This window comes from Gopherus flavomarginatus, chromosome 5, assembly GCF_025201925.1.
Source record: "Gopherus flavomarginatus isolate rGopFla2 chromosome 5, rGopFla2.mat.asm, whole genome shotgun sequence".
NCBI classification, from domain to species: Eukaryota; Metazoa; Chordata; order Testudines; family Testudinidae; genus Gopherus; species Gopherus flavomarginatus.
Window position 1 is genome coordinate 34,649,177 of NC_066621.1, and position 14,522 is coordinate 34,663,698.

Genomic DNA, 14,522 nt, shown 5'->3' on the forward strand with positions numbered 1-14,522 from the left:
CATTTGCTGACTTGTGTAACTCACCCCAGAGGTGGCTGCATCTCAGTGTTGGGTGAGGCACCCTTGGCTGCATCACCTCCTAACCGCGTCTCTCTCCCCCTTCGGGTGACCCTGCAGTACTCAGCAAACATCCACAAGATCATGGGGCACTTTGAGCACTGGGCAGGCAGGGGCCAAGCACCCAGCCCTCCCTTCAGAGAATGGGACCCAGCACTCCCTACTTTTTACAGGGATTAAAAAGGGGCAAAGGAGGGCAAATCAGAGGAGGGGGTGGCCAGGGTCTGAGCAGGGGGTGGAAATTGACTGGTCGAGGGGTCAAGCAGCTGGAGGCAGAGTTAGGAGAGGGACTGAAGGCAAAGTCAGGGAGGTGGGAAGGAGCCGGAGTTAAGCCCGGAGGGAGACGCTGCCAGAGGTTTAAACCCCGGCACAGGCAGGGACAGAGGGGTAACAGTTATCCCGGTGGGCTGAGACTCCAGTGTTTGCAAACATGGGTGGGGGGAGCAGAGGGCTTTTTTTATTTCCCCTCTCACAGGCAGCACCTCTCAGCATGGGCTTCCCAGGGCTGGGCTCTTAAAGGCACAGGCATCCCACTGCTTAGACACTGCAGCTCCTCTCTGATGTAACCTACTGAGGTGCTGCAGTAGGAGACTCAATTCAGTGAAACTGGGCATTCACTATACGCCCCTCAGCCAGGGGGCTGTGCACCCCATTCCCCGATTTTCCCCAACACCCCCTCCCTTAGTGGTCATGTAGTTACATGCAGCACTGCCAATGTTGGTTCCATTGGTTGCAAATTTGAATGGAAATTGAAACGTTAACACACACTTTAAAAGCAGATACAACGTATGAAAACTACTTGTACCTGAGAAAGTCAAATAGGTTTGGAAAGTCTGGACAAAGCCGGGTTTCCTCACCCAGCTGTTGTGTTTGCTGACAATGTGGGTGCATTGGCTTCGGCAGTGTTGGCCAACCTAAGAATTTCAAATGATGATTTGTAAGCGAGGTGTGAATGAGCTCTCCCCTGACAGCTAGTGATGACCAGGGTTGGGAGGAGGCTTTGGGACCAGACTGTATTTACATGAACTCACCTACTCTGCTGAGGTATCCAGCGGACAGAGCTGGGCTGCCTCTGCTCTAGGTGCCCGGAGGAGGGAAGGTGTGTGGGGTCCAGCCTGGGACTCTTCCTCCCTCCTGCCAAGCCCTGACTATTAATCCCAGCCCTGGCACTCCTTTCTTCAAGCGCCATGTGGGCCAGAGGAAACGTGTGGTAGGAAGCACAAGGGCCAAGCCTGTGAACATCAGGTGCAGCAGCAAGAATCCCAACTATCAGGGTAGCAAGTTCTAGAGCCCTAACCCATTGTGGCCACCCCAGCCAAAGACCTTGCTCTAGGAGGTGTGAGTCACCCAGCAGGAGGGGAAAGATTCACTCTTACACAGCTGGAGACAGGGGAGTTGAGCTCTGGGGCTTTACCACAAGCATGGGTGGCAAGTTTGTAGAAATTTTGGTGGTGCCCAGAGCCCGCCCCCCAACTCTGCCCCCAAAATCCACCCCCACCTGCCTAAGGCTCTGGGAAGGGGTTTGGGGGGGAGGTCTGGGGTGCTGATCCTGGGCTGGGGATTAGAGTGCAGGAGGTGTGCAGGGTGCAGGCTTTGGGATGGAGTTTGGGTGCTGGGTGCAGGCTCCAGGCTGGGGCAGGGGGTGGGGTTGTAGGAAGGGGTGAGAAGTGCAGGCTCTGGGAGGGAGTTTGGGGATAGGAGGGAGTGCAGGGCTGAGGGGCTGAGGATGAGGGATTCATGATGCAGGAGGGGGCTCAGGGCTGGGGCTGAGGATTGGGGTGTGGTGTGAGGGCTGGGGGCTGAAGATGTGGGGTTCATGCTGTGGGGGGGCTCAGGACTGGGGCAGAGGATCAGGGTGCAGAGGGATGAGGGTTGGGGCTCAGGGCGTTGGAGAGGCTCAGAGCAGCCTGCCTTGCCATTAGTGGAGGGTGGGCACTAGGAGCCCGGGGGTAGCAGACAGCAGTTCTGCCCAGAATCGCTCTACTCCAGCAGCAGGAGCAGGCAGGGGACAGCCGCACGCTGCTTTTTGTCAGGCAGGGATGCAGCGCAGCAGGGGGGGACAGGGACAGGGGAAGAGACCCAGCTCCAAATATTGCTGGAGCAGGGACCCCAGCCCTGAATATTCCTGGAGCCCGAGCACCACAAATGTATATAACCTGCCGCCTATGACCACAAGCCAACACAAGGTCCCACTGAGATCTGAACTCAGATTACAGGATTCAGAGTCCTGAGTGCTGCCCATTACACCATGGGAGCAGCTTGTGCCGCCTTCTCTGCACATTGGTGACCTTCATGGGGCTGGCTTGTGTAAGGGGGCTCTTGGCCCTTTACTAAAACTTAGTGTGTGTGTGTGTGGGGGGGGGGTTGGTTGGCCAGTTCCCAGCACCAATAGAAGGGGGAAGGATCAATGGGAAATCAGGACCCTGAGACTGACAGTCCCCAGGGACAATGGGGAGAGGCCAAAGCTCCAAGTTAGCTGCACTGACAGGCCAGACAGTGTAATGAGGGAGTCACCAGGCCAGGGGGTCCCATCCTCCATGTGAGCTGGAACTGCCTGGGCGAGAGTGGGGCAGAGCTAAGGAGAGAGCAGGAGCCCGAGAAGAGCCGGGGAGCAGAGCTGTGCAGGTGTACTGCCAGAAACTGCTGCATGTAGGAATTTGCAACCTGTAGCAGTTACTGATACCTGAGGTTGTTTTATTTGCTGACTTGTCCTAATTAGCTAAAACTTGACAGTGGTTTCTCTAGCAAAGGCCAGTCCCTGGCCCCTTGGTCCAGACATCCCCCTTCATATCAGGCTAGGGTGACCAGATGTCAAAGATGAAATATTGGGATGTGGGGGGTGGAGCAAAAAAAAAAAAAGCCGGAGGGACCCCCCGCCGCCAAGTGGCAATAGCACAGCCCCATCTCCAACCAACTCTCGGCTCTGACCCCCGCTACACCCCCAGCTCCCCCATCCCCTCACTCCTGGGTCCAGCCTGGGCTCCAAGCTCTGCAGCCGAGCCATGATCCGGGCCCCTCCTGCAGCTCCTGGGCAAGAGGTGAACCAGGCAGCTCCCGACAGGAGTGTGTCAGCCCCACATGTGTCTCCGCCCCCCGCCCACCTGGGCCCTGCCTGCTCCGTGCTGCCCCCAGCCCCACTGCGCTGCCCCGCAGGCTGCAGGGCTGGAGCAGCTTCCGTGCTGCGCTCCTGACCATGGCCATGGCCATGGCCCGTGTGCAAACCTGGGAGGGAGGAAGAATGCCGCATGCTTGGTGAAGAGGCAGGGCCAGGGCGAGGATTTGGAGAGGGATCCAATGAGGCAGAGAGGGGGTGGGGCTGGGGGCAGGGCCAGGGCCAGGATTTGGGGAGGGATCCAATGGGGGAATGAGGGGGTGGAGTTTGGGTGGGGCAAGTATCCCTCCAGACTATGCCTCTGTGCCAGAGAAGAGGACAAAGTTATTTGTTTGTCCAGGGTCCCAACCAAACATCGGTCAGGACGTGGGACAAACAAGCAAATATCAGGACAGTCCCGATAAAATCAGGACGTTTGGTCACCCTACATCAGGCTTCAAGTTGAGAATCATTTCCCATTCCCGCACTGTGGGAGAGGAGACTTTTAAACGCGCTCTCTGTGTGACTGCACATGGCTAAGCAAAGAGAACAAACCCCAAATCCCCCCTGTGCTTTGGGAGCCAGGTTTGCGGTGAGAATTCTGTAGTTCAGATGACTTCACACCTGGTCATTGTGATTCTTTACCAGTTTCTCTGGCATTGGGGGAGTTTGTCACTCTCAGCTGTGATGGCCAAGTGGTTAAGATGTGGGAGTTAAAATCTAATAGGGTTTTCCTGTGCAGGTTTGAATCCTGCTCACAGCAAGATCTGTGTTTTAGCCAGTCTATCACCTGGGCAACACCTCCGTACAACCCCCTGAGACACTGTCAATTCTCTCCCCACCCCAAGTAAATCCTGTTCTTCTCCTTTCATAGAGATCCCTGGGACACCACCTCACACTGTGTCCCTGAGGGGTCAGGCAAACTCTCAGCACCTGAAGCCTCTGCCACTCACCTGGTGCCCCATGGATCAGCCATAGCCCTGGTTCTGCTCTTCTCTCTAGAGTACGAAGGAAGCCAAGTCAGCAACTCCATGGGAGCTATGGGGCTGCAGAACCAAGAGAGAAAAAATAGGTACTCAGCACCCACTGGCAGCCAGCTCCTCCCCCGCCCACTACAGGCCTTGCTGACAAACTCCTCCTCTTCCCTTTCAGCACCTCCCACCTGCCAGTGATCAGCTGTACAGTGGGGTTCAGGAGGCACTGGGTGGGGAGGGGGAGTAGCAGGGACGGGAAGAGGTGAGGGTGGTTGAGGAATGGGGCAGGAATTTTCAGGATAGGACAGGGGTGGGGGCTTGGGGTGGCCTGGGGACAAAAATGAGGATTTCTCCTTGACACCAGACCCCTCTAGGGCCGGCCCTGAAGGAAAACGCTGACTATGACAGTGACAATACAACTGACCAGCATTGCGGGGGAGGCTGAGGGAGATCCGCACTCATCAGGTCTCTTCTCTCCCCCACGGTGAGCCAGACACTGCTCTCTCCTGGCTCTCACTCTAGCAGCTGGATGCCAAGGAGCCATTTCCCCACAGGAAGTGCATTGAGTGCCCCTGTGGTGCTGGGGAGTGGGGCTGGCACTGCTGCTGGCTGTGGGGCTGGCAGGGGGTTGATGTCTGCACAGACTCTCAGCTGCCAGCCCGGAGGGGGCACTTACCAGACTGGCTCAGTGAAGACGGGGGGTTGACAGAGCAATACAGATGCTCTCCAGAGCACGGAGCAGCATCCGCCCATGGAGCCAGGCAATGAGCATTTCCCACAGCCTGGAGCTGAGGGGGAGGCAGCAGCTTCTGTGCCAGCTGCTCGGGGACAGGCCCTGTCAGCCAACAGACACTTTTTACTCACCACAGCTAAGGGTGCCGGGTTCCTCCGGTGGGGGTGTGGAGCAGCCATTCGTTTTCCTGTCCTTTTTGTGTGCGACTGCTGACAAAAACATCCCAGACAGAGAAGCAACAGGCCAAAATGCTGTCCTGCAGCTGCCAAAATAGCTCAGTTAGGAGAGCATTAGACTGAAGGTCTAAAGGTCCCTGGTTCAATCCCAGGCTTTGGTAGGCCTTTTTGTTCCTCCTTGTGTAGGTCTGGGAGCACAGCAGAGCTTGCACCCACGATAAGTTGCTGATCTAGGGCTCTGCAGTAGGAAAACATAGAATGGGCTTCTACCCCTAGTTGGCCCACCTGACCTTTAATGATGAGAGCTGTCTTTCCCAATATGGTAGGAAGAAAGTGAGGCAGGGCAGCCCTCAGGAATGGTGCCAGAGGGCTGCTAGGCAGGGATTGGGGGATGAAAACTCCTTTGTGCAGCTTAGCAATGGCAGTACCAGGGAAGGGGCATCTGTAAAAGTGACCCAGCACACCTCTCCTCCTCTGGGCACCTGGAGCAGAGGTGGCTGGGGCTGATGGCTCTAAGGAAAGTCTTAAGAGCCACACAACAACTGAGGTCAGGGCTAAAGGGCAGGACCATGTCTATGTGTGGCCTTCAGACAGGCACAAAAACACCCAGCCAGGCTTCTCCCTGCCATGCCAACCACCCACTGAAGGTCACCAGCATGCGGGGCGGCTGCTGATGCTCTGTGGCCAAGATCACAAGATGGTAGGAAAGCAGGGCCAGCCCCCATAGTGGGGCCTCTGACTGGTCCCACTCAAGGTGCTCATTTTTACAGTGGCGCAGGAGATTTTTCCCCAAGAGGCTTTTTCCCAGCTGGTGAGAAGCAGAGAAATACCCAGGCTCCCAAGGTGCTATGTAGCAAACCCCCTCAAGCACAGGGGCAGGTGAACATTTGGAAGAGGGAAACTGCTCTACACACTAGCCTGGGCAGCTGCCCATTTTCTTTGGCAAGTCAGGAATGGCAAAGGCTAGACTGGAAGCACCTGGGACTTCTGCCCCAGTCTTTGTGACACCCATCCCCCAACTCCTTCCCAGGGCTCTAGCTGAAGCCAGAGCATTGGCCTGAGCAGCCAAGAAGAAGTTCCAGCCCTGAAGGAAGCAGGACTTTTAGCCCAAAGGTAAAACTGGCCAAGCACAACCACGAAGGGACTCAAACTCTCAATCCCCTGATCCGAAGTCAGATGCCTTATCCATTAGGCCACACAGGAAAAGGCCGTCCAAGAACTTCTTTGGAAAAGACAGACACTGATACATCTGACAAAGTGGGGATTCATCCACAGAAGCTCATGCTCCAATATGTCTGTTAGTCTATAAAGTGCCACACGACTCTTTGCTGCTTTTGCAGACACTGTGTTTGTCAGGTCAGCTACTGAGGGGGGCTGAGACACTCTGAGCACAAGAAGTCCAGTTCCCAGTGAGATGTGAGACTTAATTCTCTGGAGCCGGGTGCAGGGCTTTGGCAGGGAGGCTCAGGCATGGGGGACTGTGGTGCAGCAGATGGACCAGCTGTCTAGGTGCGGAGATTTAATCTCACTGAGGAGGAGGAGGAGGAATCCTGCTGATAGGCAGTGTCCACGACCGGTGCAACCACTAGGTGAACTAGTCGGCCCCCTAGGGTGCCAAGTGGTTCGGGGAACCAAAAGCCACACTCAGAGGAGGCAGTGTAGAAGTGGAGGTGAGCTGGGGCAGAGGGCTGGGGGGAGGTGCGGGGAGAGGGCTGCCCGCAGCAAGTAGTGGGGGCGGGGGCATGCAGAGGAACCGCTCCCTGTCCCAGCTCACCTCTGCTCTGTTTTCTCCCCTGAGCACGCCGCACCGGCTCTAATTCTCCTCCCCTCCTATGCTTGCTGCTCTAAACAGCTGATTGGCACCGCAAGCCTTGGAGGCAGGAGAAGTGGAGCAGTGCCGGCGTGCTCAGGGGAGAAGGCAGAGCAGTGGGGAGCTGGGGTGGGGAGATGCTGCAGGGGGGGCTGCCTGGCTCTTCCCAATGGCCCCTGCCCCTGCTCCGTCTCAGTCCCACCCTCCTGCCCCTGCACTCACTGCATGGTAAGTGGAGTGACCCAGCCCCAGCCTGGTCCACTCCCCTGGTTCCCAGCCATGCCGCCAGCGAGTCATGTGGGGTGGTTCCCCTCGCCCCCCAAACTTGGGAGCCAGGGGAGTTGTATGGCCCTGGGTCTCTCATCCCATCATCCCCTCCCCTGCCCCCAATATCCCTCTTGGGCTCTGTGGGGCTGGGTCTCTCTTCTTGCCCGTGTGCTCCCCCCTGCACAGCATGTCCTGGGAGTGACTCAGTTTCCTTGGACCAACGTTTCACCACCCACATGTGTCTCTTCTGTTCCCCACCTCCCTCCACCCCACCGCATTTCCTCTGCACCCCATGCTGGGTCACTGCCAATCCCCTCTCCTCTCCTCCTGACCCCAATATCCCCTGCCCCTATGGGTCTATGGGCTTGTGTATCTCCCTACCCACATCTCCTCCCCCAATATCTCCCTGCCCCAGGCTGTGACGTGCTGTGACGTGTGCTGGAGCTGTGACATGTGCTGGGGCCAGAGTCGGCACCACGGTTTTTGCCACTCCAAGTGGCGGGAAAATGAAAAAAAAGCCCCGATCACAATCGGCAGCAGCTCCACTGCGCCGCCTTCTTCTTCGGTGGCAATTCAGTGGCAGCTCCTTCCCTCCGAGAGGGACCGAGGGACCTGCCGCCGAATTGCTGCCAAAGAGCCCGACCTGCCGCCCCTTCCCCTTGGCTGCCCCAAGCACCTGCTTGCTGAGCTGGTGCCTGGAGCCGGCCTGGCTGGGGCTGTGACGTGCGCTGGGGCTGTGACGTGCTGTGACCTGCTCACTCCCCAAGGGCAACTCACTCACTTGAAACCAGCAGGACAGAAGGTGTCACGTGTCCGTGGGCGGGGTTATGCAGATGAGCAGTGTCTGGCGGCAGTACGGAGAGCAGCGAGATGAACCGAAGGAGCCGGGCAGAGAGAATTCTCTGTGTGTGGACAGAATCCTGCGTGGGGAGTTCGTGTGGGGAGTGCCTGCACCGGAGTCACTTCGGGGCAGTGATTGCCACTGAGCTACGTAGTGACAAAAGGTGTGTGAATGGGGTGTGGTGCCCGGCTGGGAGCAGCTTGTGGTGATAAGAAAAGGGGTGGGAGCAAGAGGTCCTGTCCTAGCAGGGGGCGTATACCCTGAGAGGGTGTTTTGTGGGTGCAAGTAGGTTTTGAGGTTTCTTGCAATGACCAGGGTTGTCTGGTGGGTGCAGCTAGAACTCTCCTAACCCCACTACTTTTCTGTGTTGGGGGGGGCGCAGATTCTGTGATGTCACAGTCCCTGGGGGAGGAGTTTGAATCATAACTCCAAAGTGGGAGAACAACTCCCCCCACTCCTGCTCAGTCTCGACTAGGGGGCTGAGCTGGGATCTCTAGGGAGGGAAGCACAGGGAAAAACAGTCTCCCCTATGGAACCCAGGAGTCCTGGATCCCAGTCCCCCTGCTCTAGACCCCTTCCACTTCCAGAGACAAGGATAGAACCCAGGGGTCCTGGTGCCCAGCCCCCTCCCTGCTCTGACCACTAAACCCCACTACCCTCCCAGGGTGGTGCAGGGGTCACTGGGTCTGTGTCCCAGCTCTGCTAAGGGTCTTGACTGATTTTCGCAAAGTGCTTCCTTCTGAATCTAGCCGACGAAGTGGGAATTCACCCACGAAAGCTCATGCTCCAATACATCTGTTAGTCTATAAGGTGCCACAGGACTCTTTGCTGCTTTTACAGATCCAGCATGTCTGCCCCCCCCGCCTGGTCACTGCCCACTCCCATGTGGGGGCACCAGCACTGTGCTGGGTTCTGATGGACAATTGTCCAAGCTGGCCCAGGGGAGACGTGTGTGTCCCTGCTGCCCTCTGCTGAGCCCTGCTCTGTGTGTGTGTGCGTCTGTGACACTCTATCAGTGTGTTGCTGGGCTAACCAGTAGGAAATGGCTTTGCAGGATTTTTGTATTCTGCAGCAAGTGACTGACATACACACACAAAGGGACTCACACAATCCCAAGAACACTCACACACAACACACCCAGAGGGACATGTTAGTCCAACCCCCAAAGAGAGAAACAATCACACCCCCAGCCACACTCACAATAACCCCCCACACACACCATGACATTCACAGTTGTGCTCAGAGACACAACTGCACGCAGTTCTCTCCCACTGCTCCAAATACAAGGACCTCCTGCCCCACACAGCATGTGCCAAGGCCTGTTGAACTCACTGCCACTGGACAGCTACAAATGAGAATGACCCCCTCGTGCTGGATCATCTGCTTGGCCCCCCACTCCCTCTTGGGGCATGCTGTGCAGCCTGGCTGGGGATTGTGCACTAGCAGGCTGGGGCTGGGTCACTCCACTTCCTGCAGGAAGTAGCCAGCCCCCTGTCCCCCACAGAGGCCTGGAACCAGCCCCGCTCTGCTTCCCCCCATGCAGGCCTGGGGCCTCAGCCTGCTCTGCTCCCCTGGCTCCCAAGTTTGTGGGGCAGGGGGAACCTCCCCACAGCACTCGCCGGCAGCATGGCTGGGAGCCAGAGGAGTGGACCATGCAGTGAGTGCAGGGGCGGGGGGGCAGGGCTGGGGCAGAGCAGGGGCGGGGCCATGGCAAAGAGCCAGGCAGCCCCCACTTCAGCAGCTCCCCAACCCAGCTCACCTCCGCTCTGCCTTCTCCCCTGAGCATGCTGGCGCCGCTCCACTTCTCCTGCCTCCCAGACTTGCTGTGCTAATCAGCTGTTTAGTGCGGCAAGCCTGGGAGGGGAGGAGAATTAGAGCGGGGGCAGCGTGCTCAGGGGAGAAGACGGAGCAGAGGTGAGCTGGGACAGGGAGCAGTTCCCCTGCATGCCCCCACCCCCGTTACCGGCTGCGGGCAGCCCTCTCCCCACCCCACCCCCAGCTCCCTGCCTCAGCTCACCTCCACTCCTACGCTGCCTCTTCCCCCAAGACCCCTCCTCCTGCTCATTGCTCTCGGCCCCCTCCCCACCCTCACTCACCCTTACGGTCATTACAAAGTGGCAAGGCAGAGTCCTCCCATTTTTAAAAGTCCTGGGGTGTTGTTCGCCCCTGTTCAGGCACCCCTGGGTCCCAGCACTTCACACAGCTCTCCCTGATTTCAGCTATTAGTGAGGGAGCCTCACTGCTAGCGCAGACTCGGCAGTTTCTTTTATGAGAGACACTGTCCCAAAGCAGGACTAATGCTTAGACCTGGTGATCCGTGATTTCAGATCTGTTGGTCTGCAACAAGACTCTACAGTGAGTCTCAGGCCTGGTCCACACTACAGCGTTAAATCGATTTAAACAGCGTTAAATCGATTTAACGCTGTACCCGTCCACACTACAAGGCACTTTACATCGATTTTAAGGGCTCTTAAAATCGATTTCTGTACTCCTCCCCAACGAGAGGAATAACCCTAAAATCGATATTACTATATCGGTTTAGGGTTAGTGTGGACGGAAATCTAAGTTATTGGTCTCATTATTTTACTGAGCTACCCAGAGTGCACCGCTCCGGAAATCGATGGTAGTCTAGGACCATGGACGCACACCGCCGAATTAATGTGCCCTAGTGTGGACACGTAAAATCGATTTTATAAAACCAGTTTTGTAAAACCGGTTTTAATAATTTCAATTTTATGCTGTAGTGTAGACGTGGCCTATGTCAGCTCTGTAATTACACAGAGAAGAACAAAAGGGTCAAATGGTGCCTGGAAGCTTTAAGAAGAATCCACCCCACCAAGTACAACGCTTGTTGATACCAGCTGCTAACCCCACTGAGAATGTTTTGGGTCACTCCTTGCCTTTATCAACCTAGGGGACTGAGAGAGTAGCAATTAGCAGGTGCTCCAGTAGCGCAATTGGTTAGTGCACAGTACTTATAGGGCAGTGCTGAGAGGAGGTTGTGAGTTCAAGCCTCACCTAGAGCACTGGCTTTCCTTAGCCAAATGGCTTCACCCCCTCATTTGGCCCTATAGAACGTAGAATTCCAGCCCTGGGGACATTGAAGCAGGGGAGGAATCAAAAATGCCCCTTCACTTATTAGCTCTTCTCCAGAGTGCAGGTCAGAATCTACAATCCTTTCTCCCCCACCAGTCCCCTGTGCCAGGATCCCTCAAGCAGAGCCTGGAGTCCTGCTCATCCTTGACCCCTGAGCCTGGAGGGAGAGGAGCAAGGAGCCATTGTTAGAGGGCTTTCCCTTCCCCTGCCCACTTCACTGGCTCTTGTCACACAGACAGCAAGCAGCAGAAGACCAGAAGTCCGAAGTGCAGACAAAGGGATGTTTACTGGGGTTAGTTTCCAAGCAAGCAGATTCCAAAGCCCTTCACACCAGTCAGGCTGATATCTATACATGGACAGAGTCTGTTCCCCTGTGTTCCCTTCCCAGCTCTGACACCACAGAGCGTTTACCCCACATCCCTACAGACAATTCTTTCCTGGGTGCTGGCTGGTGAGTCTTGCCCACATGCTCAGGGTTTAGCTGGTCACCATATTTGGGATCAGGAAGGAATTTTCCTCCAGGGCAGATTGGCAGAGACCCTGGGGGGTTTTCACCTTTCTCTGCAGCATGGAGCACGGGTCACTTGCTGGAGGATTCTCTGCACCTTGAAGTCTTTAAACAATGAGTTGAGGACTTCAATAGCTCAGACATAGGTCAGGGGTTTGTTACAGGAGTGGGTGGGTGAGTCTGTGGCCTGCGTTGTGCAGGAGGTCGGACTAGACGATCATAATGGTCCCTTCTGACCTTAAAGTCTATGAGTCTATGAGCTCTGACACTGCAGAGTGTTTACCTCACGTCCCCCTTCCCAGCTCCGACAGTCCAGAGCCTTGCCTGTGTCCCTGTTCCCCGTTCCCTATTCCCATCCCCCCGTTAGGAAGCATGATTCCAATTTCCCCGCCCACTGCCTCTTTGACCCCAGTTTATACGGTAATATTCTCAGCGAGACCTTAACCAATCATTTTACTGAAATGTAATTAACCAATTCTAACCTATTGTAACAGAATTCTCTAACTAATTACATCCCACTCCCCTAATTAACTTACACCCAGTTAAATTAATTGACAGAAAGAATTAGAGGACCAGACAGATTGACAACAGAAAAGCGGGGGCCATAAAGATAAACTCTACAGAAATGACCGTTTCACAACCACAACCATTGAGAAGAGATTTCTTGCCAGACCAGATGCTCCCTTAAGATCTGTTTCTTTATCTGGTGGTGATGGGCACTATTGGGACAGGATCATCTTCCTAACAGCCCAACCCCACCTTAGTTCAGTGTGACGGGTTTGGGAGGTGAGAACGTGACCATTCACTTCCCAGTGTATGGCTGCCCCTGCTGCTTAGCCAAAGGCCTTAGCCTACTGTCAAGGTTTTTTCCCCACTCTGAACTTTAGGGTACAGATGTGGGGGACCTGCATGGACCCTTCTAAGCTTAATTACTAGCTTAGATATGGTAACACTGCCACCATCCAGAAGTTGGTGTCTGGATCACTCCCTGTCCCCCCAAAACATTCCCCTCCCTGGGCAGCCTTGAGAGGCGTCACCAATTCCCTGGTGAACACAGATCCAAACCCCTTGGATCTTAAAACAAGGAGAAATTAACCATCCCCACTCCTTTTCCCCTACCAATCCCTGGTGAGTCCAGACCCAATCTCCTTGGATCTTAAAACAAGGAAAAATCAATCAGGTTCTTAAAAGAAAAAACTTTTAATTAAACAAAGAAAGATAAAAATCATCTCTGTAAAATCAGGATGGAAAATACTTTTCAGATTTATATAGCCCAGAGGAAACCCCTCTAGCCTTAGGTTCAAAGTTACAGCAAGCAGAGGTAAAATCCTCTCAGCAAACAAGGATCATTTACAAGTTGAGAAAACAAAAATAAGACTAACATGCCTTGCCTGGCTAATTACTTACAAGTTTGAAACATGAGAGACTGATTCAGAAAGATTTGGAGAGCCTGGATGGACGTCTGGTCCCTCTTAGTCCCAAGAACGAACAACCCCCCAAACAAAGAGCACAAACAAAGACTTCCCTCCACCAAGATTTGAAAGTATCTGTCCCCCATTGGTCCTCTGGGCAGGTGTCAGCCAGCTTTATGGAGCTTCTTAACCCTTTACAGGTAAAAGAGACATTAACCCTTAACTATCTGTTTATGACACCTACGAACAAGGGCTCAGACTCTCCTAGGGAGAGAAGGCCCAGACAGGCAGACTGGGACTTTGGTTCTTTGTTTTATACCCCTGTCACTAGCTGAGTGATAAAAATACACCTAAGTTCTTAAAGTCTAGGCCTGTACAAGCAGCCTGAATAGCTCTATTCTAACAGCCATCGGTCCCTGTGGAAAAATCTATTCAGGGTTGTCCCTAGACATTTTGGTGCCCTACACAACACCCCGTCCCCCAGTCCGAGCTGGCAGAGCGGAGCAGGCTGGGGCCAGGTCACTCCACTTCCCGCTGCCCGGTAATTGCAGGGCAGGCCAGACCCCACACTCACGGGGCAGTGGGAAGTGGAGTGATCCAGCCCCAGCCTGCTGCACTCTGCTCCCAGCCTTGGAACTTGGGCGGTGGGGGGAAACGCCCCCCAGCACTCACCAGCGCCGCAGCAGGTACAGGGACAGGCGCATATTTGGAAGAGGGAAACTGCTCTACACACCAGCCCAGGCAGCTCCCCAGTTTCTTTGGCAAGTCAGGAACAGCAAAGGCTAGACTGGAAGTACTTGGGGCTCATGTTCCAGCCTTTGGGATGTCCAACACCCGACTCCTTCCCGGGGCTCTAGCTGAAGCCAGAGCATTCGCCTGAGCGACCAAGAAGAGGTTCCAGCCCTGAAGGAAGCAGGACTTTCAGCACAATAGTAAAACTGCACAAGCACAACCATGAAGGGACTCGAACTCTCAATCTCCTAATCCAAAGTCAGGTGCTTTATCCATTAGGCCATGTGGTGACATAAGAAAAACTTCTCCAAGTACTTCTTTAGAGAAGACGGACACTGTGTTTCTCAGACTTAGGTCATCTACTGACAGGGGCTGAGACTCTCTGGGCACAAGTAGTTGAGTTCCCAGCGAGATGTGAGACTTAATTCTATGGAACCAGGTGCAGGACTTTGGCAGGGAGGCTCAGGCATGGGGGATTGAGGTGCAGCAGATGGACCGGCTGTCTAGGTGCAGAGATTTAGTCGCACCGAGGCACAGGAGGGAGGAGAAGGAGGAATCCTGCTGATGGTCAGTGGCTGTGCAGAAAAAAGGGTGTTGATTCCCCCATCCTAAATGGGCTGGTTGGCTTGACCCTTCTCCCCTCTGCAGAGCATGATGGGGACTGCAGCTCACCCCTTGTGGGGCAGGAGGGCACAGGTGCAGGGCGCTGGGCTCTGATGCACCTGGAAGTCAGATCCGTTGGGGTGGGGTGGGGCAGGGCAGGGCAGGGCCTGTTGTTTATGTTCTGCCTTGCCTGGTGCTGGGCCATTGCACAATCCCCAGCCA

The 14,522-nt window shown here is 55.2% G+C and overlaps 1 long non-coding RNA gene and 1 other non-coding gene across 2 annotated transcripts in view; both read left to right on the forward strand.

Moving 5' to 3' along the window:
- The window catches only part of LOC127052670 (uncharacterized), a 39,507-nt gene that overhangs the window by 11,452 nt on the left and 13,533 nt on the right, over positions 1 to 14,522 (forward strand). The window lies entirely within an intron of this gene.
- TRNAF-GAA (transfer RNA phenylalanine (anticodon GAA)) lies at positions 5,120 to 5,192 on the forward strand. Its single transcript has one exon. It is a non-coding gene; the product is annotated as a tRNA-Phe (tRNA).